Genomic DNA, 26241 nt, shown 5'->3' with positions numbered 1-26241 from the left:
TGTAGCCAATCACAGAAGCGCAGTGGCCCGACTAGCTCAGTCGGTAGAGCATGAGACTCTTAATCTCAGGGTCGTGGGTTCGAGCCCCACGTTGGGCGATTACAGTATCTTTAACTGCCCATGTTTGATTAAGCTAGCTAGCTATACTAGTATTTCGTCCAGACGAGTGGTTGTCTTGTCTCTTTATACGATTGTGTATTGCTATATGTGCTTGTGCAATTGAGCCAGTGTTATTGAAAAGCTGGCAGCTATCTAAATGCTATACACAAAGGACTACATGTACGCTCTGGGCAAAAAATACAAGCCTTACTCTTTGTGCCACATACTAACATTTTGTTGAACACATTGAATGTAGGCTATTGATAAGAAGCTTTCTCTATATATCTGCTAGACAGCATCCTCAGTATGTCAGGATGGCCGAGCGGTCGAAGGCGCCAGACTCAAGGTTCACCTCCTTACTCATTCAAGAGGCTTCTGGTCTCCGAATGGAGGCGTGGGTTCAAATCCCACTCCTGACATACTTATGCCCATTTTGGCTTTATCTCAATAAATTTTTTTATCAAGAAGACATTTTAAAGATGTCATGTAATGGATTACAAATCATACATTTCTTTACTGACACTTGGAGAATTTTGCTTGCAAACACGGGGACATCTTTGATTCCGCTTTCCATTAGCCCATGGCAGACTGGTCTATGGAAACACATGGGCCAAATCATTTTGGTCTGACATTTCTTTGATAGACATTTCAACTCTACTGACCAACAACGCTTGATGAAAAGCTTAAAGCGTGCAAACGTTCTTTAGGGTCTGATAAGACTCATATCTGAGTCCAAAAGAATCGGATAGCACTCCTTTTACAAACGATATAGATCACTCTGCTGTTGCATGAATTAGTCACCTAACACTCCATCGTTGATACACTCATGGTCGCAGTAAACTGTGCAATAATTTTTAAACCTCCAAGTTACAGAAGTGCGCAGTCTGCACGGATGTCCAACCAGACATTCGTTGAGAAAACATTTTTCAGGTGTAACTTCTTTTTAAGAATCCTGGTCTCTGTTGTGGTGTACAGAGGAAAAACAGAATCTGCGTGTGTGGGGAAGGCCTGGCACACGTGCGGTATGGCGTATATTTGCCTCCTTTTGCTACATGGAGGTTTAGCATGGCTTAGCATCTGTGAAGTTTCAATGTTGTCCACTAGTGTCATTTGCACAGAGATGGGAATTAAAACCTTGTGATGCCCATGTGTTACCACAAACAGAAAAAACAGTCACATTTTCAATGAATCGTTGTTGTGTAACAGTACCTGACTCGCAACTTGAAAAGGAAGAGCATGTCTGGATATGTTATTTCGGTCTGTCTATCTGTATTTCTATCTAGCGTTATCATTACTTTTGTCCGCAGCGGTGTAGCCAATCACAGAAGCGCAGTGGCCCGACTAGCTCAGTCGGTAGAGCATGAGACTCTTAATCTCAGGGTCGTGGGTTCGAGCCCCACGTTGGGCGATTACAGTATCTTTAACTGCCCATGTTTGATTAAGCTAGCTAGCTATACTAGTATTTCGTCCAGACGAGTGGTTGTCTTGTCTCTTTATACGATTGTGTATTGCTATATGTGCTTGTGCAATTGAGCCAGTGTTATTGAAAAGCTGGCAGCTATCTAAATGCTATACACAAAGGACTACATGTACGCTCTGGGCAAAAAATACAAGCCTTACTCTTTGTGCCACATACTAACATTTTGTTGAACACATTGAATGTAGGCTATTGATAAGAAGCTTTCTCTATATATCTGCTAGACAGCATCCTCAGTATGTCAGGATGGCCGAGCGGTCGAAGGCGCCAGACTCAAGGTTCACCTCCTTACTCATTCAAGAGGCTTCTGGTCTCCGAATGGAGGCGTGGGTTCAAATCCCACTCCTGACATACTTATGCCCATTTTGGCTTTATCTCAATAAATTTTTTTATCAAGAAGACATTTTAAAGATGTCATGTAATGGATTACAAATCATACATTTCTTTACTGACACTTGGAGAATTTTGCTTGCAAACACGGGGACATCTTTGATTCCGCTTTCCATTAGCCCATGGCAGACTGGTCTATGGAAACACATGGGCCAAATCATTTTGGTCTGACATTTCTTTGATAGACATTTCAACTCTACTGACCAACAACGCTTGATGAAAAGCTTAAAGCGTGCAAACGTTCTTTAGGGTCTGATAAGACTCATATCTGAGTCCAAAAGAATCGGATAGCACTCCTTTTACAAACGATATAGATCACTCTGCTGTTGCATGAATTAGTCACCTAACACTCCATCGTTGATACACTCATGGTCGCAGTAAACTGCAATAATTTTTAAACCTCCAAGTTACAGAAGTGCGCAGTCTGCACGGATGTCCAACCAGACATTCGTTGAGAAAACATTTTTCAGGTGTAACTTCTTTTAAGAATCCTGGTCTCTGTTGTGGTGTACAGAGGAAAAACAGAATCTGCGTGTGTGGGGAAGGCCTGGCACACGTGCGGTATGGCGTAGATTTGCCTCCTTTTGCTACATGGAGGTTTAGCATGGCTTAGCATCTGTGAAGTTTCAATGTTGTCCACTAGTGTCATTTGCACAGAGATGGGAATTAAAACCTTGTGATGCCCATGTGTTACCACAAACAGAAAAAACAGTCACATTTTCAATGAATCGTTGTTGTGTAACAGTACCTGACTCGCAACTTGAAAAGGAAGAGCATGTCTGGATATGTTATTTCGGTCTGTCTATCTGTATTTCTATCTAGCGTTATCATTACTTTTGTCCGCAGCGGTGTAGCCAATCACAGAAGCGCAGTGGCCCGACTAGCTCAGTCGGTAGAGCATGAGACTCTTAATCTCAGGGTCGTGGGTTCGAGCCCCACGTTGGGCGATTACAGTATCTTTAACTGCCCATGTTTGATTAAGCTAGCTAGCTATACTAGTATTTCGTCCAGACCAGTGGTTGTCTTGTCTCTTTATACGATTGTGTATTGCTATATGTGCTTGTGCAATTGAGCCAGTGTTATTGAAAAGCTGGCAGCTATCTAAATGCTATACACAAAGGACTACATGTACGCTCTGGGCAAAAAATACAAGCCTTACTCTTTGTGCCACATACTAACATTTTGTTGAACACATTGAATGTAGGCTATTGATAAGAAGCTTTCTCTATATATCTGCTAGACAGCATCCTCAGTATGTCAGGATGGCCGAGCGGTCGAAGGCGCCAGACTCAAGGTTCACCTCCTTACTCATTCAAGAGGCTTCTGGTCTCCGAATGGAGGCGTGGGTTCAAATCCCACTCCTGACATACTTATGCCCATTTTGGCTTTATCTCAATAAATTTTTTTATCAAGAAGACATTTTAAAGATGTCATGTAATGGATTACAAATCATACATTTCTTTACTGACACTTGGAGAATTTTGCTTGCAAACACGGGGACATCTTTGATTCCGCTTTCCATTAGCCCATGGCAGACTGGTCTATGGAAACACATGGGCCAAATCATTTTGGTCTGACATTTCTTTGATAGACATTTCAACTCTACTGACCAACAACGCTTGATGAAAAGCTTAAAGCGTGCAAACGTTCTTTAGGGTCTGATAAGACTCATATCTGAGTCCAAAAGAATCGGATAGCACTCCTTTTACAAACGATATAGATCACTCTGCTGTTGCATGAATTAGTCACCTAACACTCCATCGTTGATACACTCATGGTCGCAGTAAACTGTGCAATAATTTTTAAACCTCCAAGTTACAGAAGTGCGCAGTCTGCACGGATGTCCAACCAGACATTCGTTGAGAAAACATTTTTCAGGTGTAACTTCTTTTAAGAATCCTGGTCTCTGTTGTGGTGTACAGAGGAAAAACAGAATCTGCGTGTGTGGGGAAGGCCTGGCACACGTGCGGTATGGCGTAGACTTGCCTCCTTTTGCTACATGGAGGTTTAGCATGGCTTAGCATCTGTGAAGTTTCAATGTTGTCCACTAGTGTCATTTGCACAGAGATGGGAATTAAAACCTTGTGATGCCCATGTGTTACCACAAACAGAAAAAACAGTCACATTTTCAATGAATCGTTGTTGTGTAACAGTACCTGACTCGCAACTTGAAAAGGAAGAGCATGTCTGGATATGTTATTTCGGTCTGTCTATCTGTATTTCTATCTAGCGTTATCATTACTTTTGTCCGCAGCGGTGTAGCCAATCACAGAAGCGCAGTGGCCCGACTAGCTCAGTCGGTAGAGCATGAGACTCTTAATCTCAGGGTCGTGGGTTCGAGCCCCACGTTGGGCGATTACAGTATCTTTAACTGCCCATGTTTGATTAAGCTAGCTAGCTATACTAGTATTTCGTCCAGACCAGTGGTTGTCTTGTCTCTTTATACGATTGTGTATTGCTATATGTGCTTGTGCAATTGAGCCAGTGTTATTGAAAAGCTGGCAGCTATCTAAATGCTATACACAAAGGACTACATGTACGCTCTGGGCAAAAAATACCAGCCTTACTCTTTGTGCCACATACTAACATTTTGTTGAACACATTGAATGTAGGCTATTGATAAGAAGCTTTCTCTATATATCTGCTAGACAGCATCCTCAGTATGTCAGGATGGCCGAGCGGTCGAAGGCGCCAGACTCAAGGTTCACCTCCTTACTCATTCAAGAGGCTTCTGGTCTCCGAATGGAGGCGTGGGTTCAAATCCCACTCCTGACATACTTATGCCCATTTTGGCTTTATCTCAATAAATTTTTTTATCAAGAAGACATTTTAAAGATGTCATGTAATGGATTACAAATCATACATTTCTTTACTGACACTTGGAGAATTTTGCTTGCAAACACGGGGACATCTTTGATTCCGCTTTCCATTAGCCCATGGCAGACTGGTCTATGGAAACACATGGGCCAAATCATTTTGGTCTGACATTTCTTTGATAGACATTTCAACTCTACTGACCAACAACGCTTGATGAAAAGCTTAAAGCGTGCAAACGTTCTTTAGGGTCTGATAAGACTCATATCTGAGTCCAAAAGAATCGGATAGCACTCCTTTTACAAACGATATAGATCACTCTGCTGTTGCATGAATTAGTCACCTAACACTCCATCGTTGATACACTCATGGTCGCAGTAAACTGTGCAATAATTTTTAAACCTCCAAGTTACAGAAGTGCGCAGTCTGCACGGATGTCCAACCAGACATTCGTTGAGAAAACATTTTTCAGGTGTAACTTCTTTTAAGAATCCTGGTCTCTGTTGTGGTGTACAGAGGAAAAACAGAATCTGCGTGTGTGGGGAAGGCCTGGCACACGTGCGGTATGGCGTAGATTTGCCTCCTTTTGCTACATGGAGGTTTAGCATGGCTTAGCATCTGTGAAGTTTCAATGTTGTCCACTAGTGTCATTTGCACAGAGATGGGAATTAAAACCTTGTGATGCCCATGTGTTACCACAAACAGAAAAAACAGTCACATTTTCAATGAATCGTTGTTGTGTAACAGTACCTGACTCGCAACTTGAAAAGGAAGAGCATGTCTGGATATGTTATTTCGGTCTGTCTATCTGTATTTCTATCTAGCGTTATCATTACTTTTGTCCGCAGCGGTGTAGCCAATCACAGAAGCGCAGTGGCCCGACTAGCTCAGTCGGTAGAGCATGAGACTCTTAATCTCAGGGTCGTGGGTTCGAGCCCCACGTTGGGCGATTACAGTATCTTTAACTGCCCATGTTTGATTAAGCTAGCTAGCTATACTAGTATTTCGTCCAGACCAGTGGTTGTCTTGTCTCTTTATACGATTGTGTATTGCTATATGTGCTTGTGCAATTGAGCCAGTGTTATTGAAAAGCTGGCAGCTATCTAAATGCTATACACAAAGGACTACATGTACGCTCTGGGCAAAAAATACAAGCCTTACTCTTTGTGCCACATACTAACATTTTGTTGAACACATTGAATGTAGGCTATTGATAAGAAGCTTTCTCTATATATCTGCTAGACAGCATCCTCAGTATGTCAGGATGGCCGAGCGGTCGAAGGCGCCAGACTCAAGGTTCACCTCCTTACTCATTCAAGAGGCTTCTGGTCTCCGAATGGAGGCGTGGGTTCAAATCCCACTCCTGACATACTTATGCCCATTTTGGCTTTATCTCAATAAATTTTTTTATCAAGAAGACATTTTAAAGATGTCATGTAATGGATTACAAATCATACATTTCTTTACTGACACTTGGAGAATTTTGCTTGCAAACACGGGGACATCTTTGATTCCGCTTTCCATTAGCCCATGGCAGACTGGTCTATGGAAACACATGGGCCAAATCATTTTGGTCTGACATTTCTTTGATAGACATTTCAACTCTACTGACCAACAACGCTTGATGAAAAGCTTAAAGCGTGCAAACGTTCTTTAGGGTCTGATAAGACTCATATCTGAGTCCAAAAGAATCGGATAGCACTCCTTTTACAAACGATATAGATCACTCTGCTGTTGCATGAATTAGTCACCTAACACTCCATCGTTGATACACTCATGGTCGCAGTAAACTGTGCAATAATTTTTAAACCTCCAAGTTACAGAAGTGCGCAGTCTGCACGGATGTCCAACCAGACATTCGTTGAGAAAACATTTTTCAGGTGTAACTTCTTTTTAAGAATCCTGGTCTCTGTTGTGGTGTACAGAGGAAAAACAGAATCTGCGTGTGTGGGGAAGGCCTGGCACACGTGCGGTATGGCGTATATTTGCCTCCTTTTGCTACATGGAGGTTTAGCATGGCTTAGCATCTGTGAAGTTTCAATGTTGTCCACTAGTGTCATTTGCACAGAGATGGGAATTAAAACCTTGTGATGCCCATGTGTTACCACAAACAGAAAAAACAGTCACATTTTCAATGAATCGTTGTTGTGTAACAGTACCTGACTCGCAACTTGAAAAGGAAGAGCATGTCTGGATATGTTATTTCGGTCTGTCTATCTGTATTTCTATCTAGCGTTATCATTACTTTTGTCCGCAGCGGTGTAGCCAATCACAGAAGCGCAGTGGCCCGACTAGCTCAGTCGGTAGAGCATGAGACTCTTAATCTCAGGGTCGTGGGTTCGAGCCCCACGTTGGGCGATTACAGTATCTTTAACTGCCCATGTTTGATTAAGCTAGCTAGCTATACTAGTATTTCGTCCAGACCAGTGGTTGTCTTGTCTCTTTATACGATTGTGTATTGCTATATGTGCTTGTGCAATTGAGCCAGTGTTATTGAAAAGCTGGCAGCTATCTAAATGCTATACACAAAGGACTACATGTACGCTCTGGGCAAAAAATACAAGCCTTACTCTTTGTGCCACATACTAACATTTTGTTGAACACATTGAATGTAGGCTATTGATAAGAAGCTTTCTCTATATATCTGCTAGACAGCATCCTCAGTATGTCAGGATGGCCGAGCGGTCGAAGGCGCCAGACTCAAGGTTCACCTCCTTACTCATTCAAGAGGCTTCTGGTCTCCGAATGGAGGCGTGGGTTCAAATCCCACTCCTGACATACTTATGCCCATTTTGGCTTTATCTCAATAAATTTTTTTATCAAGAAGACATTTTAAAGATGTCATGTAATGGATTACAAATCATACATTTCTTTACTGACACTTGGAGAATTTTGCTTGCAAACACGGGGACATCTTTGATTCCGCTTTCCATTAGCCCATGGCAGACTGGTCTATGGAAACACATGGGCCAAATCATTTTGGTCTGACATTTCTTTGATAGACATTTCAACTCTACTGACCAACAACGCTTGATGAAAAGCTTAAAGCGTGCAAACGTTCTTTAGGGTCTGATAAGACTCATATCTGAGTCCAAAAGAATCGGATAGCACTCCTTTTACAAACGATATAGATCACTCTGCTGTTGCATGAATTAGTCACCTAACACTCCATCGTTGATACACTCATGGTCGCAGTAAACTGTGCAATAATTTTTAAACCTCCAAGTTACAGAAGTGCGCAGTCTGCACGGATGTCCAACCAGACATTCGTTGAGAAAACATTTTTCAGGTGTAACTTCTTTTTAAGAATCCTGGTCTCTGTTGTGGTGTACAGAGGAAAAACAGAATCTGCGTGTGTGGGGAAGGCCTGGCACACGTGCGGTATGGCGTATATTTGCCTCCTTTTGCTACATGGAGGTTTAGCATGGCTTAGCATCTGTGAAGTTTCAATGTTGTCCACTAGTGTCATTTGCACAGAGATGGGAATTAAAACCTTGTGATGCCCATGTGTTACCACAAACAGAAAAAACAGTCACATTTTCAATGAATCGTTGTTGTGTAACAGTACCTGACTCGCAACTTGAAAAGGAAGAGCATGTCTGGATATGTTATTTCGGTCTGTCTATCTGTATTTCTATCTAGCGTTATCATTACTTTTGTCCGCAGCGGTGTAGCCAATCACAGAAGCGCAGTGGCCCGACTAGCTCAGTCGGTAGAGCATGAGACTCTTAATCTCAGGGTCGTGGGTTCGAGCCCCACGTTGGGCGATTACAGTATCTTTAACTGCCCATGTTTGATTAAGCTAGCTAGCTATACTAGTATTTCGTCCAGACGAGTGGTTGTCTTGTCTCTTTATACGATTGTGTATTGCTATATGTGCTTGTGCAATTGAGCCAGTGTTATTGAAAAGCTGGCAGCTATCTAAATGCTATACACAAAGGACTACATGTACGCTCTGGGCAAAAAATACAAGCCTTACTCTTTGTGCCACATACTAACATTTTGTTGAACACATTGAATGTAGGCTATTGATAAGAAGCTTTCTCTATATATCTGCTAGACAGCATCCTCAGTATGTCAGGATGGCCGAGCGGTCGAAGGCGCCAGACTCAAGGTTCACCTCCTTACTCATTCAAGAGGCTTCTGGTCTCCGAATGGAGGCGTGGGTTCAAATCCCACTCCTGACATACTTATGCCCATTTTGGCTTTATCTCAATAAATTTTTTTATCAAGAAGACATTTTAAAGATGTCATGTAATGGATTACAAATCATACATTTCTTTACTGACACTTGGAGAATTTTGCTTGCAAACACGGGGACATCTTTGATTCCGCTTTCCATTAGCCCATGGCAGACTGGTCTATGGAAACACATGGGCCAAATCATTTTGGTCTGACATTTCTTTGATAGACATTTCAACTCTACTGACCAACAACGCTTGATGAAAAGCTTAAAGCGTGCAAACGTTCTTTAGGGTCTGATAAGACTCATATCTGAGTCCAAAAGAATCGGATAGCACTCCTTTTACAAACGATATAGATCACTCTGCTGTTGCATGAATTAGTCACCTAACACTCCATCGTTGATACACTCATGGTCGCAGTAAACTGTGCAATAATTTTTAAACCTCCAAGTTACAGAAGTGCGCAGTCTGCACGGATGTCCAACCAGACATTCGTTGAGAAAACATTTTTCAGGTGTAACTTCTTTTAAGAATCCTGGTCTCTGTTGTGGTGTACAGAGGAAAAACAGAATCTGCGTGTGTGGGGAAGGCCTGGCACACGTGCGGTATGGCGTAGATTTGCCTCCTTTTGCTACATGGAGGTTTAGCATGGCTTAGCATCTGTGAAGTTTCAATGTTGTCCACTAGTGTCATTTGCACAGAGATGGGAATTAAAACCTTGTGATGCCCATGTGTTACCACAAACAGAAAAAACAGTCACATTTTCAATGAATCGTTGTTGTGTAACAGTACCTGACTCGCAACTTGAAAAGGAAGAGCATGTCTGGATATGTTATTTCGGTCTGTCTATCTGTATTTCTATCTAGCGTTATCATTACTTTTGTCCGCAGCGGTGTAGCCAATCACAGAAGCGCAGTGGCCCGACTAGCTCAGTCGGTAGAGCATGAGACTCTTAATCTCAGGGTCGTGGGTTCGAGCCCCACGTTGGGCGATTACAGTATCTTTAACTGCCCATGTTTGATTAAGCTAGCTAGCTATACTAGTATTTCGTCCAGACCAGTGGTTGTCTTGTCTCTTTATACGATTGTGTATTGCTATATGTGCTTGTGCAATTGAGCCAGTGTTATTGAAAAGCTGGCAGCTATCTAAATGCTATACACAAAGGACTACATGTACGCTCTGGGCAAAAAATACAAGCCTTACTCTTTGTGCCACATACTAACATTTTGTTGAACACATTGAATGTAGGCTATTGATAAGAAGCTTTCTCTATATATCTGCTAGACAGCATCCTCAGTATGTCAGGATGGCCGAGCGGTCGAAGGCGCCAGACTCAAGGTTCACCTCCTTACTCATTCAAGAGGCTTCTGGTCTCCGAATGGAGGCGTGGGTTCAAATCCCACTCCTGACATACTTATGCCCATTTTGGCTTTATCTCAATAAATTTTTTTATCAAGAAGACATTTTAAAGATGTCATGTAATGGATTACAAATCATACATTTCTTTACTGACACTTGGAGAATTTTGCTTGCAAACACGGGGACATCTTTGATTCCGCTTTCCATTAGCCCATGGCAGACTGGTCTATGGAAACACATGGGCCAAATCATTTTGGTCTGACATTTCTTTGATAGACATTTCAACTCTACTGACCAACAACGCTTGATGAAAAGCTTAAAGCGTGCAAACGTTCTTTAGGGTCTGATAAGACTCATATCTGAGTCCAAAAGAATCGGATAGCACTCCTTTTACAAACGATATAGATCACTCTGCTGTTGCATGAATTAGTCACCTAACACTCCATCGTTGATACACTCATGGTCGCAGTAAACTGTGCAATAATTTTTAAACCTCCAAGTTACAGAAGTGCGCAGTCTGCACGGATGTCCAACCAGACATTCGTTGAGAAAACATTTTTCAGGTGTAACTTCTTTTAAGAATCCTGGTCTCTGTTGTGGTGTACAGAGGAAAAACAGAATCTGCGTGTGTGGGGAAGGCCTGGCACACGTGCGGTATGGCGTATATTTGCCTCCTTTTGCTACATGGAGGTTTAGCATGGCTTAGCATCTGTGAAGTTTCAATGTTGTCCACTAGTGTCATTTGCACAGAGATGGGAATTAAAACCTTGTGATGCCCATGTGTTACCACAAACAGAAAAAACAGTCACATTTTCAATGAATCGTTGTTGTGTAACAGTACCTGACTCGCAACTTGAAAAGGAAGAGCATGTCTGGATATGTTATTTCGGTCTGTCTATCTGTATTTCTATCTAGCGTTATCATTACTTTTGTCCGCAGCGGTGTAGCCAATCACAGAAGCGCAGTGGCCCGACTAGCTCAGTCGGTAGAGCATGAGACTCTTAATCTCAGGGTCGTGGGTTCGAGCCCCACGTTGGGCGATTACAGTATCTTTAACTGCCCATGTTTGATTAAGCTAGCTAGCTATACTAGTATTTCGTCCAGACCAGTGGTTGTCTTGTCTCTTTATACGATTGTGTATTGCTATATGTGCTTGTGCAATTGAGCCAGTGTTATTGAAAAGCTGGCAGCTATCTAAATGCTATACACAAAGGACTACATGTACGCTCTGGGCAAAAAATACAAGCCTTACTCTTTGTGCCACATACTAACATTTTGTTGAACACATTGAATGTAGGCTATTGATAAGAAGCTTTCTCTATATATCTGCTAGACAGCATCCTCAGTATGTCAGGATGGCCGAGCGGTCGAAGGCGCCAGACTCAAGGTTCACCTCCTTACTCATTCAAGAGGCTTCTGGTCTCCGAATGGAGGCGTGGGTTCAAATCCCACTCCTGACATACTTATGCCCATTTTGGCTTTATCTCAATAAATTTTTTTATCAAGAAGACATTTTAAAGATGTCATGTAATGGATTACAAATCATACATTTCTTTACTGACACTTGGAGAATTTTGCTTGCAAACACGGGGACATCTTTGATTCCGCTTTCCATTAGCCCATGGCAGACTGGTCTATGGAAACACATGGGCCAAATCATTTTGGTCTGACATTTCTTTGATAGACATTTCAACTCTACTGACCAACAACGCTTGATGAAAAGCTTAAAGCGTGCAAACGTTCTTTAGGGTCTGATAAGACTCATATCTGAGTCCAAAAGAATCGGATAGCACTCCTTTTACAAACGATATAGATCACTCTGCTGTTGCATGAATTAGTCACCTAACACTCCATCGTTGATACACTCATGGTCGCAGTAAACTGTGCAATAATTTTTAAACCTCCAAGTTACAGAAGTGCGCAGTCTGCACGGATGTCCAACCAGACATTCGTTGAGAAAACATTTTTCAGGTGTAACTTCTTTTTAAGAATCCTGGTCTCTGTTGTGGTGTACAGAGGAAAAACAGAATCTGCGTGTGTGGGGAAGGCCTGGCACACGTGCGGTATGGCGTATATTTGCCTCCTTTTGCTACATGGAGGTTTAGCATGGCTTAGCATCTGTGAAGTTTCAATGTTGTCCACTAGTGTCATTTGCACAGAGATGGGAATTAAAACCTTGTGATGCCCATGTGTTACCACAAACAGAAAAAACAGTCACATTTTCAATGAATCGTTGTTGTGTAACAGTACCTGACTCGCAACTTGAAAAGGAAGAGCATGTCTGGATATGTTATTTCGGTCTGTCTATCTGTATTTCTATCTAGCGTTATCATTACTTTTGTCCGCAGCGGTGTAGCCAATCACAGAAGCGCAGTGGCCCGACTAGCTCAGTCGGTAGAGCATGAGACTCTTAATCTCAGGGTCGTGGGTTCGAGCCCCACGTTGGGCGATTACAGTATCTTTAACTGCCCATGTTTGATTAAGCTAGCTAGCTATACTAGTATTTCGTCCAGACGAGTGGTTGTCTTGTCTCTTTATACGATTGTGTATTGCTATATGTGCTTGTGCAATTGAGCCAGTGTTATTGAAAAGCTGGCAGCTATCTAAATGCTATACACAAAGGACTACATGTACGCTCTGGGCAAAAAATACAAGCCTTACTCTTTGTGCCACATACTAACATTTTGTTGAACACATTGAATGTAGGCTATTGATAAGAAGCTTTCTCTATATATCTGCTAGACAGCATCCTCAGTATGTCAGGATGGCCGAGCGGTCGAAGGCGCCAGACTCAAGGTTCACCTCCTTACTCATTCAAGAGGCTTCTGGTCTCCGAATGGAGGCGTGGGTTCAAATCCCACTCCTGACATACTTATGCCCATTTTGGCTTTATCTCAATAAATTTTTTTATCAAGAAGACATTTTAAAGATGTCATGTAATGGATTACAAATCATACATTTCTTTACTGACACTTGGAGAATTTTGCTTGCAAACACGGGGACATCTTTGATTCCGCTTTCCATTAGCCCATGGCAGACTGGTCTATGGAAACACATGGGCCAAATCATTTTGGTCTGACATTTCTTTGATAGACATTTCAACTCTACTGACCAACAACGCTTGATGAAAAGCTTAAAGCGTGCAAACGTTCTTTAGGGTCTGATAAGACTCATATCTGAGTCCAAAAGAATCGGATAGCACTCCTTTTACAAACGATATAGATCACTCTGCTGTTGCATGAATTAGTCACCTAACACTCCATCGTTGATACACTCATGGTCGCAGTAAACTGTGCAATAATTTTTAAACCTCCAAGTTACAGAAGTGCGCAGTCTGCACGGATGTCCAACCAGACATTCGTTGAGAAAACATTTTTCAGGTGTAACTTCTTTTTAAGAATCCTGGTCTCTGTTGTGGTGTACAGAGGAAAAACAGAATCTGCGTGTGTGGGGAAGGCCTGGCACACGTGCGGTATGGCGTATATTTGCCTCCTTTTGCTACATGGAGGTTTAGCATGGCTTAGCATCTGTGAAGTTTCAATGTTGTCCACTAGTGTCATTTGCACAGAGATGGGAATTAAAACCTTGTGATGCCCATGTGTTACCACAAACAGAAAAAACAGTCACATTTTCAATGAATCGTTGTTGTGTAACAGTACCTGACTCGCAACTTGAAAAGGAAGAGCATGTCTGGATATGTTATTTCGGTCTGTCTATCTGTATTTCTATCTAGCGTTATCATTACTTTTGTCCGCAGCGGTGTAGCCAATCACAGAAGCGCAGTGGCCCGACTAGCTCAGTCGGTAGAGCATGAGACTCTTAATCTCAGGGTCGTGGGTTCGAGCCCCACGTTGGGCGATTACAGTATCTTTAACTGCCCATGTTTGATTAAGCTAGCTAGCTATACTAGTATTTCGTCCAGACGAGTGGTTGTCTTGTCTCTTTATACGATTGTGTATTGCTATATGTGCTTGTGCAATTGAGCCAGTGTTATTGAAAAGCTGGCAGCTATCTAAATGCTATACACAAAGGACTACATGTACGCTCTGGGCAAAAAATACAAGCCTTACTCTTTGTGCCACATACTAACATTTTGTTGAACACATTGAATGTAGGCTATTGATAAGAAGCTTTCTCTATATATCTGCTAGACAGCATCCTCAGTATGTCAGGATGGCCGAGCGGTCGAAGGCGCCAGACTCAAGGTTCACCTCCTTACTCATTCAAGAGGCTTCTGGTCTCCGAATGGAGGCGTGGGTTCAAATCCCACTCCTGACATACTTATGCCCATTTTGGCTTTATCTCAATAAATTTTTTTATCAAGAAGACATTTTAAAGATGTCATGTAATGGATTACAAATCATACATTTCTTTACTGACACTTGGAGAATTTTGCTTGCAAACACGGGGACATCTTTGATTCCGCTTTCCATTAGCCCATGGCAGACTGGTCTATGGAAACACATGGGCCAAATCATTTTGGTCTGACATTTCTTTGATAGACATTTCAACTCTACTGACCAACAACGCTTGATGAAAAGCTTAAAGCGTGCAAACGTTCTTTAGGGTCTGATAAGACTCATATCTGAGTCCAAAAGAATCGGATAGCACTCCTTTTACAAACGATATAGATCACTCTGCTGTTGCATGAATTAGTCACCTAACACTCCATCGTTGATACACTCATGGTCGCAGTAAACTGTGCAATAATTTTTAAACCTCCAAGTTACAGAAGTGCGCAGTCTGCACGGATGTCCAACCAGACATTCGTTGAGAAAACATTTTTCAGGTGTAACTTCTTTTAAGAATCCTGGTCTCTGTTGTGGTGTACAGAGGAAAAACAGAATCTGCGTGTGTGGGGAAGGCCTGGCACACGTGCGGTATGGCGTAGATTTGCCTCCTTTTGCTACATGGAGGTTTAGCATGGCTTAGCATCTGTGAAGTTTCAATGTTGTCCACTAGTGTCATTTGCACAGAGATGGGAATTAAAACCTTGTGATGCCCATGTGTTACCACAAACAGAAAAAACAGTCACATTTTCAATGAATCGTTGTTGTGTAACAGTACCTGACTCGCAACTTGAAAAGGAAGAGCATGTCTGGATATGTTATTTCGGTCTGTCTATCTGTATTTCTATCTAGCGTTATCATTACTTTTGTCCGCAGCGGTGTAGCCAATCACAGAAGCGCAGTGGCCCGACTAGCTCAGTCGGTAGAGCATGAGACTCTTAATCTCAGGGTCGTGGGTTCGAGCCCCACGTTGGGCGATTACAGTATCTTTAACTGCCCATGTTTGATTAAGCTAGCTAGCTATACTAGTATTTCGTCCAGACGAGTGGTTGTCTTGTCTCTTTATACGATTGTGTATTGCTATATGTGCTTGTGCAATTGAGCCAGTGTTATTGAAAAGCTGGCAGCTATCTAAATGCTATACACAAAGGACTACATGTACGCTCTGGGCAAAAAATACAAGCCTTACTCTTTGTGCCACATACTAACATTTTGTTGAACACATTGAATGTAGGCTATTGATAAGAAGCTTTCTCTATATATCTGCTAGACAGCATCCTCAGTATGTCAGGATGGCCGAGCGGTCGAAGGCGCCAGACTCAAGGTTCACCTCCTTACTCATTCAAGAGGCTTCTGGTCTCCGAATGGAGGCGTGGGTTCAAATCCCACTCCTGACATACTTATGCCCATTTTGGCTTTATCTCAATAAATTTTTTTATCAAGAAGACATTTTAAAGATGTCATGTAATGGATTACAAATCATACATTTCTTTACTGACACTTGGAGAATTTTGCTTGCAAACACGGGGACATCTTTGATTCCGCTTTCCATTAGCCCATGGCAGACTGGTCTATGGAAACACATGGGCCAAATCATTTTGGTCTGACATTTCTTTGATAGACATTTCAACTCTACTGACCAACAACGCTTGATGAAAAGCTTAAAGCGTGCAAACGTTCTTTAGGGTCTGATAAGACTCATATCTGAGTCCAAAAGAATCGGATAGCACTCCTTTTACAAACGATATAGATCACTCTGCTGTTGCATGAATTAGTCACCTAACACTCCATCGTTGATACACTCATGGTCGCAGTAAACTGTGCAATAATTTTTAAACCTCCAAGTTACAGAAGTGCGCAGTCTGCACGGATGTCCAACCAGACATTCGTTGAGAAAACATTTTTCAGGTGTAACTTCTTTTTAAGAATCCTGGTCTCTGTTGTGGTGTACAGAGGAAAAACAGAATCTGCGTGTGTGGGGAAGGCCTGGCACACGTGCGGTATGGCGTATATTTGCCTCCTTTTGCTACATGGAGGTTTAGCATGGCTTAGCATCTGTGAAGTTTCAATGTTGTCCACTAGTGTCATTTGCACAGAGATGGGAATTAAAACCTTGTGATGCCCATGTGTTACCACAAACAGAAAAAACAGTCAGATTTTCAATGAATCGTTGTTGTGTAACAGTACCTGACTCGCAACTTGAAAAGGAAGAGCATGTCTGGATATGTTATTTCGGTCTGTCTATCTGTATTTCTATCTAGCGTTATCATTACTTTTGTCCGCAGCGGTGTAGCCAATCACAGAAGCGCAGTGGCCCGACTAGCTCAGTCGGTAGAGCATGAGACTCTTAATCTCAGGGTCGTGGGTTCGAGCCCCACGTTGGGCGATTACAGTATCTTTAACTGCCCATGTTTGATTAAGCTAGCTAGCTATACTAGTATTTCGTCCAGACGAGTGGTTGTCTTGTCTCTTTATACGATTGTGTATTGCTATATGTGCTTGTGCAATTGAGCCAGTGTTATTGAAAAGCTGGCAGCTATCTAAATGCTATACACAAAGGACTACATGTACGCTCTGGGCAAAAAATACCAGCCTTACTCTTTGTGCCACATACTAACATTTTGTTGAACACATTGAATGTAGGCTATTGATAAGAAGCTTTCTCTATATATCTGCTAGACAGCATCCTCAGTATGTCAGGATGGCCGAGCGGTCGAAGGCGCCAGACTCAAGGTTCACCTCCTTACTCATTCAAGAGGCTTCTGGTCTCCGAATGGAGGCGTGGGTTCAAATCCCACTCCTGACATACTTATGCCCATTTTGGCTTTATCTCAATAAATTTTTTTATCAAGAAGACATTTTAAAGATGTCATGTAATGGATTACAAATCATACATTTCTTTACTGACACTTGGAGAATTTTGCTTGCAAACACGGGGACATCTTTGATTCCGCTTTCCATTAGCCCATGGCAGACTGGTCTATGGAAACACATGGGCCAAATCATTTTGGTCTGACATTTCTTTGATAGACATTTCAACTCTACTGACCAACAACGCTTGATGAAAAGCTTAAAGCGTGCAAACGTTCTTTAGGGTCTGATAAGACTCATATCTGAGTCCAAAAGAATCGGATAGCACTCCTTTTACAAACGATATAGATCACTCTGCTGTTGCATGAATTAGTCACCTAACACTCCATCGTTGATACACTCATGGTCGCAGTAAACTGTGCAATAATTTTTAAACCTCCAAGTTACAGAAGTGCGCAGTCTGCACGGATGTCCAACCAGACATTCGTTGAGAAAACATTTTTCAGGTGTAACTTCTTTTTAAGAATCCTGGTCTCTGTTGTGGTGTACAGAGGAAAAACAGAATCTGCGTGTGTGGGGAAGGCCTGGCACACGTGCGGTATGGCGTAGATTTGCCTCCTTTTGCTACATGGAGGTTTAGCATGGCTTAGCATCTGTGAAGTTTCAATGTTGTCCACTAGTGTCATTTGCACAGAGATGGGAATTAAAACCTTGTGATGCCCATGTGTTACCACAAACAGAAAAAACAGTCACATTTTCAATGAATCGTTGTTGTGTAACAGTACCTGACTCGCAACTTGAAAAGGAAGAGCATGTCTGGATATGTTATTTCGGTCTGTCTATCTGTATTTCTATCTAGCGTTATCATTACTTTTGTCCGCAGCGGTGTAGCCAATCACAGAAGCGCAGTGGCCCGACTAGCTCAGTCGGTAGAGCATGAGACTCTTAATCTCAGGGTCGTGGGTTCGAGCCCCACGTTGGGCGATTACAGTATCTTTAACTGCCCATGTTTGATTAAGCTAGCTAGCTATACTAGTATTTCGTCCAGACGAGTGGTTGTCTTGTCTCTTTATACGATTGTGTATTGCTATATGTGCTTGTGCAATTGAGCCAGTGTTATTGAAAAGCTGGCAGCTATCTAAATGCTATACACAAAGGACTACATGTACGCTCTGGGCAAAAAATACAAGCCTTACTCTTTGTGCCACATACTAACATTTTGTTGAACACATTGAATGTAGGCTATTGATAAGAAGCTTTCTCTATATATCTGCTAGACAGCATCCTCAGTATGTCAGGATGGCCGAGCGGTCGAAGGCGCCAGACTCAAGGTTCACCTCCTTACTCATTCAAGAGGCTTCTGGTCTCCGAATGGAGGCGTGGGTTCAAATCCCACTCCTGACATACTTATGCCCATTTTGGCTTTATCTCAATAAATTTTTTTATCAAGAAGACATTTTAAAGATGTCATGTAATGGATTACAAATCATACATTTCTTTACTGACACTTGGAGAATTTTGCTTGCAAACACGGGGACATCTTTGATTCCGCTTTCCATTAGCCCATGGCAGACTGGTCTATGGAAACACATGGGCCAAATCATTTTGGTCTGACATTTCTTTGATAGACATTTCAACTCTACTGACCAACAACGCTTGATGAAAAGCTTAAAGCGTGCAAACGTTCTTTAGGGTCTGATAAGACTCATATCTGAGTCCAAAAGAATCGGATAGCACTCCTTTTACAAACGATATAGATCACTCTGCTGTTGCATGAATTAGTCACCTAACACTCCATCGTTGATACACTCATGGTCGCAGTAAACTGTGCAATAATTTTTAAACCTCCAAGTTACAGAAGTGCGCAGTCTGCACGGATGTCCAACCAGACATTCGTTGAGAAAACATTTTTCAGGTGTAACTTCTTTTTAAGAATCCTGGTCTCTGTTGTGGTGTACAGAGGAAAAACAGAATCTGCGTGTGTGGGGAAGGCCTGGCACACGTGCGGTATGGCGTATATTTGCCTCCTTTTGCTACATGGAGGTTTAGCATGGCTTAGCATCTGTGAAGTTTCAATGTTGTCCACTAGTGTCATTTGCACAGAGATGGGAATTAAAACCTTGTGATGCCCATGTGTTACCACAAACAGAAAAAACAGTCACATTTTCAATGAATCGTTGTTGTGTAACAGTACCTGACTCGCAACTTGAAAAGGAAGAGCATGTCTGGATATGTTATTTCGGTCTGTCTATCTGTATTTCTATCTAGCGTTATCATTACTTTTGTCCGCAGCGGTGTAGCCAATCACAGAAGCGCAGTGGCCCGACTAGCTCAGTCGGTAGAGCATGAGACTCTTAATCTCAGGGTCGTGGGTTCGAGCCCCACGTTGGGCGATTACAGTATCTTTAACTGCCCATGTTTGATTAAGCTAGCTAGCTATACTAGTATTTCGTCCAGACGAGTGGTTGTCTTGTCTCTTTATACGATTGTGTATTGCTATATGTGCTTGTGCAATTGAGCCAGTGTTATTGAAAAGCTGGCAGCTATCTAAATGCTATACACAAAGGACTACATGTACGCTCTGGGCAAAAAATACAAGCCTTACTCTTTGTGCCACATACTAACATTTTGTTGAACACATTGAATGTAGGCTATTGATAAGAAGCTTTCTCTATATATCTGCTAGACAGCATCCTCAGTATGTCAGGATGGCCGAGCGGTCGAAGGCGCCAGACTCAAGGTTCACCTCCTTACTCATTCAAGAGGCTTCTGGTCTCCGAATGGAGGCGTGGGTTCAAATCCCACTCCTGACATACTTATGCCCATTTTGGCTTTATCTCAATAAATTTTTTTATCAAGAAGACATTTTAAAGATGTCATGTAATGGATTACAAATCATACATTTCTTTACTGACACTTGGAGAATTTTGCTTGCAAACACGGGGACATCTTTGATTCCGCTTTCCATTAGCCCATGGCAGACTGGTCTATGGAAACACATGGGCCAAATCATTTTGGTCTGACATTTCTTTGATAGACATTTCAACTCTACTGACCAACAACGCTTGATGAAAAGCTTAAAGCGTGCAAACGTTCTTTAGGGTCTGATAAGACTCATATCTGAGTCCAAAAGAATCGGATAGCACTCCTTTTACAAACGATATAGATCACTCTGCTGTTGCATGAATTAGTCACCTAACACTCCATCGTTGATACACTCATGGTCGCAGTAAACTGTGCAATAATTTTTAAACCTCCAAGTTACAGAAGTGCGCAGTCTGCACGGATGTCCAACCAGACATTCGTTGAGAAAACATTTTTCAGGTGTAACTTCTTTTTAAGAATCCTGGTCTCTGTTGTGGTGTACAGAGGAAAAACAGAATCTGCGTGTGTGGGGAAGGCCTGGCACACGTGCGGTATGGCGTATATTTGCCTCCTTTTGCTACATGGAGGTTTAGCATGGCTTAGCATCTGTGAAGTTTCAATGTTGTCCACTAGTGTCATTTGCACAGAGATGGGAATTAAAACCTTGTGATGCCCATGTGTTACCACAAACAGAAAAAACAGTCACATTTTCAATGAATCGTTGTTGTGTAACAGTACCTGACTCGCAACTTGAAAAGGAAGAGCATGTCTGGATATGTTATTTCGGTCTGTCTATCTGTATTTCTATCTAGCGTTATCATTACTTTTGTCCGCAGCGGTGTAGCCAATCACAGAAGCGCAGTGGCCCGACTAGCTCAGTCGGTAGAGCATGAGACTCTTAATCTCAGGGTCGTGGGTTCGAGCCCCACGTTGGGCGATTACAGTATCTTTAACTGCCCATGTTTGATTAAGCTAGCTAGCTATACTAGTATTTCGTCCAGACGAGTGGTTGTCTTGTCTCTTTATACGATTGTGTATTGCTATATGTGCTTGTGCAATTGAGCCAGTGTTATTGAAAAGCTGGCAGCTATCTAAATGCTATACACAAAGGACTACATGTACGCTCTGGGCAAAAAATACAAGCCTTACTCTTTGTGCCACATACTAACATTTTGTTGAACACATTGAATGTAGGCTATTGATAAGAAGCTTTCTCTATATATCTGCTAGACAGCATCCTCAGTATGTCAGGATGGCCGAGCGGTCGAAGGCGCCAGACTCAAGGTTCACCTCCTTACTCATTCAAGAGGCTTCTGGTCTCCGAATGGAGGCGTGGGTTCAAATCCCACTCCTGACATACTTATGCCCATTTTGGCTTTATCTCAATAAATTTTTTTATCAAGAAGACATTTTAAAGATGTCATGTAATGGATTACAAATCATACATTTCTTTACTGACACTTGGAGAATTTTGCTTGCAAACACGGGGACATCTTTGATTCCGCTTTCCATTAGCCCATGGCAGACTGGTCTATGGAAACACATGGGCCAAATCATTTTGGTCTGACATTTCTTTGATAGACATTTCAACTCTACTGACCAACAACGCTTGATGAAAAGCTTAAAGCGTGCAAACGTTCTTTAGGGTCTGATAAGACTCATATCTGAGTCCAAAAGAATCGGATAGCACTCCTTTTACAAACGATATAGATCACTCTGCTGTTGCATGAATTAGTCACCTAACACTCCATCGTTGATACACTCATGGTCGCAGTAAACTGTGCAATAATTTTTAAACCTCCAAGTTACAGAAGTGCGCAGTCTGCACGGATGTCCAACCAGACATTCGTTGAGAAAACATTTTTCAGGTGTAACTTCTTTTTAAGAATCCTGGTCTCTGTTGTGGTGTACAGAGGAAAAACAGAATCTGCGTGTGTGGGGAAGGCCTGGCACACGTGCGGTATGGCGTAGATTTGCCTCCTTTTGCTACATGGAGGTTTAGCATGGCTTAGCATCTGTGAAGTTTCAATGTTGTCCACTAGTGTCATTTGCACAGAGATGGGAATTAAAACCTTGTGATGCCCATGTGTTACCACAAACAGAAAAAACAGTCACATTTTCAATGAATCGTTGTTGTGTAACAGTACCTGACTCGCAACTTGAAAAGGAAGAGCATGTCTGGATATGTTATTTCGGTCTGTCTATCTGTATTTCTATCTAGCGTTATCATTACTTTTGTCCGCAGCGGTGTAGCCAATCACAGAAGCGCAGTGGCCCGACTAGCTCAGTCGGTAGAGCATGAGACTCTTAATCTCAGGGTCGTGGGTTCGAGCCCCACGTTGGGCGATTACAGTATCTTTAACTGCCCATGTTTGATTAAGCTAGCTAGCTATACTAGTATTTCGTCCAGACCAGTGGTTGTCTTGTCTCTTTATACGATTGTGTATTGCTATATGTGCTTGTGCAATTGAGCCAGTGTTATTGAAAAGCTGGCAGCTATCTAAATGCTATACACAAAGGACTACATGTACGCTCTGGGCAAAAAATACAAGCCTTACTCTTTGTGCCACATACTAACATTTTGTTGAACACATTGAATGTAGGCTATTGATAAGAAGCTTTCTCTATATATCTGCTAGACAGCATCCTCAGTATGTCAGGATGGCCGAGCGGTCGAAGGCGCCAGACTCAAGGTTCACCTCCTTACTCATTCAAGAGGCTTCTGGTCTCCGAATGGAGGCGTGGGTTCAAATCCCACTCCTGACATACTTATGCCCATTTTGGCTTTATCTCAATAAATTTTTTTATCAAGAAGACATTTTAAAGATGTCATGTAATGGATTACAAATCATACATTTCTTTACTGACACTTGGAGAATTTTGCTTGCAAACACGGGGACATCTTTGATTCCGCTTTCCATTAGCCCATGGCAGACTGGTCTATGGAAACACATGGGCCAAATCATTTTGGTCTGACATTTCTTTGATAGACATTTCAACTCTACTGACCAACAACGCTTGATGAAAAGCTTAAAGCGTGCAAACGTTCTTTAGGGTCTGATAAGACTCATATCTGAGTCCAAAAGAATCGGATAGCACTCCTTTTACAAACGATATAGATCACTCTGCTGTTGCATGAATTAGTCACCTAACACTCCATCGTTGATACACTCATGGTCGCAGTAAACTGTGCAATAATTTTTAAACCTCCAAGTTACAGAAGTGCGCAGTCTGCACGGATGTCCAACCAGACATTCGTTGAGAAAACATTTTTCAGGTGTAACTTCTTTTTAAGAATCCTGGTCTCTGTTGTGGTGTACAGAGGAAAAACAGAATCTGCGTGTGTGGGGAAGGCCTGGCACACGTGCGGTATGGCGTATATTTGCCTCCTTTTGCTACATGGAGGTTTAGCATGGCTTAGCATCTGTGAAGTTTCAATGTTGTCCACTAGTGTCATTTGCACAGAGATGGGAATTAAAACCTTGTGATGCCCATGTGTTACCACAAACAGAAAAAACAGTCACATTTTCAATGAATCGTTGTTGTGTAACAGTACCTGACTCGCAACTTGAAAAGGAAGAGCATGTCTGGATATGTTATTTCGGTCTGTCTATCTGTATTTCTATCTAGCGTTATCATTACTTTTGTCCGCAGCGGTGTAGCCAATCACAGAAGCGCAGTGGCCCGACTAGCTCAGTCGGTAGAGCATGAGACTCTTAATCTCAGGGTCGTGGGTTCGAGCCCCACGTTGGGCGATTACAGTATCTTTAACTGCCCATGTTTGATTAAGCTAGCTAGCTATACTAGTATTTCGTCCAGACGAGTGGTTGTCTTGTCTCTTTATACGATTGTGTATTGCTATATGTGCTTGTGCAATTGAGCCAGTGTTATTGAAAAGCTGGCAGCTATCTAAATGCTATACACAAAGGACTACATGTACGCTCTGGGCAAAAAATACAAGCCTTACTCTTTGTGCCACATACTAACATTTTGTTGAACACATTGAATGTAGGCTATTGATAAGAAGCTTTCTCTATATATCTGCTAGACAGCATCCTCAGTATGTCAGGATGGCCGAGCGGTCGAAGGCGCCAGACTCAAGGTTCACCTCCTTACTCATTCAAGAGGCTTCTGGTCTCCGAATGGAGGCGTGGGTTCAAATCCCACTCCTGACATACTTATGCCCATTTTGGCTTTATCTCAATAAATTTTTTTATCAAGAAGACATTTTAAAGATGTCATGTAATGGATTACAAATCATACATTTCTTTACTGACACTTGGAGAATTTTGCTTGCAAACACGGGGACATCTTTGATTCCGCTTTCCATTAGCCCATGGCAGACTGGTCTATGGAAACACATGGGCCAAATCATTTTGGTCTGACATTTCTTTGATAGACATTTCAACTCTACTGACCAACAACGCTTGATGAAAAGCTTAAAGCGTGCAAACGTTCTTTAGGGTCTGATAAGACTCATATCTGAGTCCAAAAGAATCGGATAGCACTCCTTTTACAAACGATATAGATCACTCTGCTGTTGCATGAATTAGTCACCTAACACTCCATCGTTGATACACTCATGGTCGCAGTAAACTGTGCAATAATTTTTAAACCTCCAAGTTACAGAAGTGCGCAGTCTGCACGGATGTCCAACCAGACATTCGTTGAGAAAACATTTTTCAGGTGTAACTTCTTTTTAAGAATCCTGGTCTCTGTTGTGGTGTACAGAGGAAAAACAGAATCTGCGTGTGTGGGGAAGGCCTGGCACACGTGCGGTATGGCGTATATTTGCCTCCTTTTGCTACATGGAGGTTTAGCATGGCTTAGCATCTGTGAAGTTTCAATGTTGTCCACTAGTGTCATTTGCACAGAGATGGGAATTAAAACCTTGTGATGCCCATGTGTTACCACAAACAGAAAAAACAGTCACATTTTCAATGAATCGTTGTTGTGTAACAGTACCTGACTCGCAACTTGAAAAGGAAGAGCATGTCTGGATATGTTATTTCGGTCTGTCTATCTGTATTTCTATCTAGCGTTATCATTACTTTTGTCCGCAGCGGTGTAGCCAATCACAGAAGCGCAGTGGCCCGACTAGCTCAGTCGGTAGAGCATGAGACTCTTAATCTCAGGGTCGTGGGTTCGAGCCCCACGTTGGGCGATTACAGTATCTTTAACTGCCCATGTTTGATTAAGCTAGCTAGCTATACTAGTATTTCGTCCAGACGAGTGGTTGTCTTGTCTCTTTATACGATTGTGTATTGCTATATGTGCTTGTGCAATTGAGCCAGTGTTATTGAAAAGCTGGCAGCTATCTAAATGCTATACACAAAGGACTACATGTACGCTCTGGGCAAAAAATACAAGCCTTACTCTTTGTGCCACATACTAACATTTTGTTGAACACATTGAATGTAGGCTATTGATAAGAAGCTTTCTCTATATATCTGCTAGACAGCATCCTCAGTATGTCAGGATGGCCGAGCGGTCGAAGGCGCCAGACTCAAGGTTCACCTCCTTACTCATTCAAGAGGCTTCTGGTCTCCGAATGGAGGCGTGGGTTCAAATCCCACTCCTGACATACTTATGCCCATTTTGGCTTTATCTCAATAAATTTTTTTATCAAGAAGACATTTTAAAGATGTCATGTAATGGATTACAAATCATACATTTCTTTACTGACACTTGGAGAATTTTGCTTGCAAACACGGGGACATCTTTGATTCCGCTTTCCATTAGCCCATGGCAGACTGGTCTATGGAAACACATGGGCCAAATCATTTTGGTCTGACATTTCTTTGATAGACATTTCAACTCTACTGACCAACAACGCTTGATGAAAAGCTTAAAGCGTGCAAACGTTCTTTAGGGTCTGATAAGACTCATATCTGAGTCCAAAAGAATCGGATAGCACTCCTTTTACAAACGATATAGATCACTCTGCTGTTGC

General features: G+C 42.1%; 1 protein-coding gene and 38 non-coding genes across 40 annotated transcripts in view; all 39 read left to right on the top strand.

Moving 5' to 3' along the window:
- Window positions 1–26241, top strand: part of LOC105933559 (arf-GAP with dual PH domain-containing protein 2) — a 74301-nt gene that overhangs the window by 28008 nt on the left and 20052 nt on the right. The window lies entirely within an intron of this gene.
- On the top strand, window positions 26–98 carry trnak-cuu. Its single transcript has one exon. It is a non-coding gene; the product is annotated as a tRNA-Lys (tRNA).
- trnal-caa lies at window positions 408–518 on the top strand. The gene is made up of 2 exons: window positions 408–445; window positions 473–518. It is a non-coding gene; the product is annotated as a tRNA-Leu (tRNA).
- trnak-cuu lies at window positions 1435–1507 on the top strand. The gene has a single exon. It is a non-coding gene; the product is annotated as a tRNA-Lys (tRNA).
- Window positions 1817–1927, top strand: trnal-caa. Its single transcript has 2 exons — window positions 1817–1854; window positions 1882–1927. It is a non-coding gene; the product is annotated as a tRNA-Leu (tRNA).
- Window positions 2841–2913, top strand: trnak-cuu. Its single transcript has one exon. It is a non-coding gene; the product is annotated as a tRNA-Lys (tRNA).
- trnal-caa lies at window positions 3223–3333 on the top strand. Its single transcript has 2 exons — window positions 3223–3260; window positions 3288–3333. It is a non-coding gene; the product is annotated as a tRNA-Leu (tRNA).
- trnak-cuu lies at window positions 4249–4321 on the top strand. Its single transcript has one exon. It is a non-coding gene; the product is annotated as a tRNA-Lys (tRNA).
- Window positions 4631–4741, top strand: trnal-caa. The gene is made up of 2 exons: window positions 4631–4668; window positions 4696–4741. It is a non-coding gene; the product is annotated as a tRNA-Leu (tRNA).
- Window positions 5657–5729, top strand: trnak-cuu. The gene has a single exon. It is a non-coding gene; the product is annotated as a tRNA-Lys (tRNA).
- trnal-caa lies at window positions 6039–6149 on the top strand. The gene is made up of 2 exons: window positions 6039–6076; window positions 6104–6149. It is a non-coding gene; the product is annotated as a tRNA-Leu (tRNA).
- trnak-cuu lies at window positions 7066–7138 on the top strand. The gene has a single exon. It is a non-coding gene; the product is annotated as a tRNA-Lys (tRNA).
- On the top strand, window positions 7448–7558 carry trnal-caa. Its single transcript has 2 exons — window positions 7448–7485; window positions 7513–7558. It is a non-coding gene; the product is annotated as a tRNA-Leu (tRNA).
- Window positions 8475–8547, top strand: trnak-cuu. Its single transcript has one exon. It is a non-coding gene; the product is annotated as a tRNA-Lys (tRNA).
- On the top strand, window positions 8857–8967 carry trnal-caa. Its single transcript has 2 exons — window positions 8857–8894; window positions 8922–8967. It is a non-coding gene; the product is annotated as a tRNA-Leu (tRNA).
- On the top strand, window positions 9883–9955 carry trnak-cuu. The gene has a single exon. It is a non-coding gene; the product is annotated as a tRNA-Lys (tRNA).
- trnal-caa lies at window positions 10265–10375 on the top strand. The gene is made up of 2 exons: window positions 10265–10302; window positions 10330–10375. It is a non-coding gene; the product is annotated as a tRNA-Leu (tRNA).
- Window positions 11291–11363, top strand: trnak-cuu. The gene has a single exon. It is a non-coding gene; the product is annotated as a tRNA-Lys (tRNA).
- On the top strand, window positions 11673–11783 carry trnal-caa. Its single transcript has 2 exons — window positions 11673–11710; window positions 11738–11783. It is a non-coding gene; the product is annotated as a tRNA-Leu (tRNA).
- On the top strand, window positions 12700–12772 carry trnak-cuu. Its single transcript has one exon. It is a non-coding gene; the product is annotated as a tRNA-Lys (tRNA).
- Window positions 13082–13192, top strand: trnal-caa. Its single transcript has 2 exons — window positions 13082–13119; window positions 13147–13192. It is a non-coding gene; the product is annotated as a tRNA-Leu (tRNA).
- Window positions 14109–14181, top strand: trnak-cuu. Its single transcript has one exon. It is a non-coding gene; the product is annotated as a tRNA-Lys (tRNA).
- Window positions 14491–14601, top strand: trnal-caa. Its single transcript has 2 exons — window positions 14491–14528; window positions 14556–14601. It is a non-coding gene; the product is annotated as a tRNA-Leu (tRNA).
- On the top strand, window positions 15517–15589 carry trnak-cuu. Its single transcript has one exon. It is a non-coding gene; the product is annotated as a tRNA-Lys (tRNA).
- On the top strand, window positions 15899–16009 carry trnal-caa. The gene is made up of 2 exons: window positions 15899–15936; window positions 15964–16009. It is a non-coding gene; the product is annotated as a tRNA-Leu (tRNA).
- On the top strand, window positions 16926–16998 carry trnak-cuu. Its single transcript has one exon. It is a non-coding gene; the product is annotated as a tRNA-Lys (tRNA).
- On the top strand, window positions 17308–17418 carry trnal-caa. Its single transcript has 2 exons — window positions 17308–17345; window positions 17373–17418. It is a non-coding gene; the product is annotated as a tRNA-Leu (tRNA).
- Window positions 18335–18407, top strand: trnak-cuu. Its single transcript has one exon. It is a non-coding gene; the product is annotated as a tRNA-Lys (tRNA).
- On the top strand, window positions 18717–18827 carry trnal-caa. The gene is made up of 2 exons: window positions 18717–18754; window positions 18782–18827. It is a non-coding gene; the product is annotated as a tRNA-Leu (tRNA).
- Window positions 19744–19816, top strand: trnak-cuu. Its single transcript has one exon. It is a non-coding gene; the product is annotated as a tRNA-Lys (tRNA).
- On the top strand, window positions 20126–20236 carry trnal-caa. The gene is made up of 2 exons: window positions 20126–20163; window positions 20191–20236. It is a non-coding gene; the product is annotated as a tRNA-Leu (tRNA).
- On the top strand, window positions 21153–21225 carry trnak-cuu. Its single transcript has one exon. It is a non-coding gene; the product is annotated as a tRNA-Lys (tRNA).
- trnal-caa lies at window positions 21535–21645 on the top strand. The gene is made up of 2 exons: window positions 21535–21572; window positions 21600–21645. It is a non-coding gene; the product is annotated as a tRNA-Leu (tRNA).
- Window positions 22562–22634, top strand: trnak-cuu. Its single transcript has one exon. It is a non-coding gene; the product is annotated as a tRNA-Lys (tRNA).
- trnal-caa lies at window positions 22944–23054 on the top strand. The gene is made up of 2 exons: window positions 22944–22981; window positions 23009–23054. It is a non-coding gene; the product is annotated as a tRNA-Leu (tRNA).
- Window positions 23971–24043, top strand: trnak-cuu. Its single transcript has one exon. It is a non-coding gene; the product is annotated as a tRNA-Lys (tRNA).
- trnal-caa lies at window positions 24353–24463 on the top strand. Its single transcript has 2 exons — window positions 24353–24390; window positions 24418–24463. It is a non-coding gene; the product is annotated as a tRNA-Leu (tRNA).
- trnak-cuu lies at window positions 25380–25452 on the top strand. Its single transcript has one exon. It is a non-coding gene; the product is annotated as a tRNA-Lys (tRNA).
- On the top strand, window positions 25762–25872 carry trnal-caa. Its single transcript has 2 exons — window positions 25762–25799; window positions 25827–25872. It is a non-coding gene; the product is annotated as a tRNA-Leu (tRNA).

Source organism: Fundulus heteroclitus, chromosome 5, assembly GCF_011125445.2.
Source record: "Fundulus heteroclitus isolate FHET01 chromosome 5, MU-UCD_Fhet_4.1, whole genome shotgun sequence".
Taxonomy (NCBI): Eukaryota; Metazoa; Chordata; class Actinopteri; order Cyprinodontiformes; family Fundulidae; genus Fundulus; species Fundulus heteroclitus.
The sequence above is the reverse complement of the archived record's forward strand: the minus strand, read 5'-3'. Positions and strand labels throughout refer to the sequence as shown.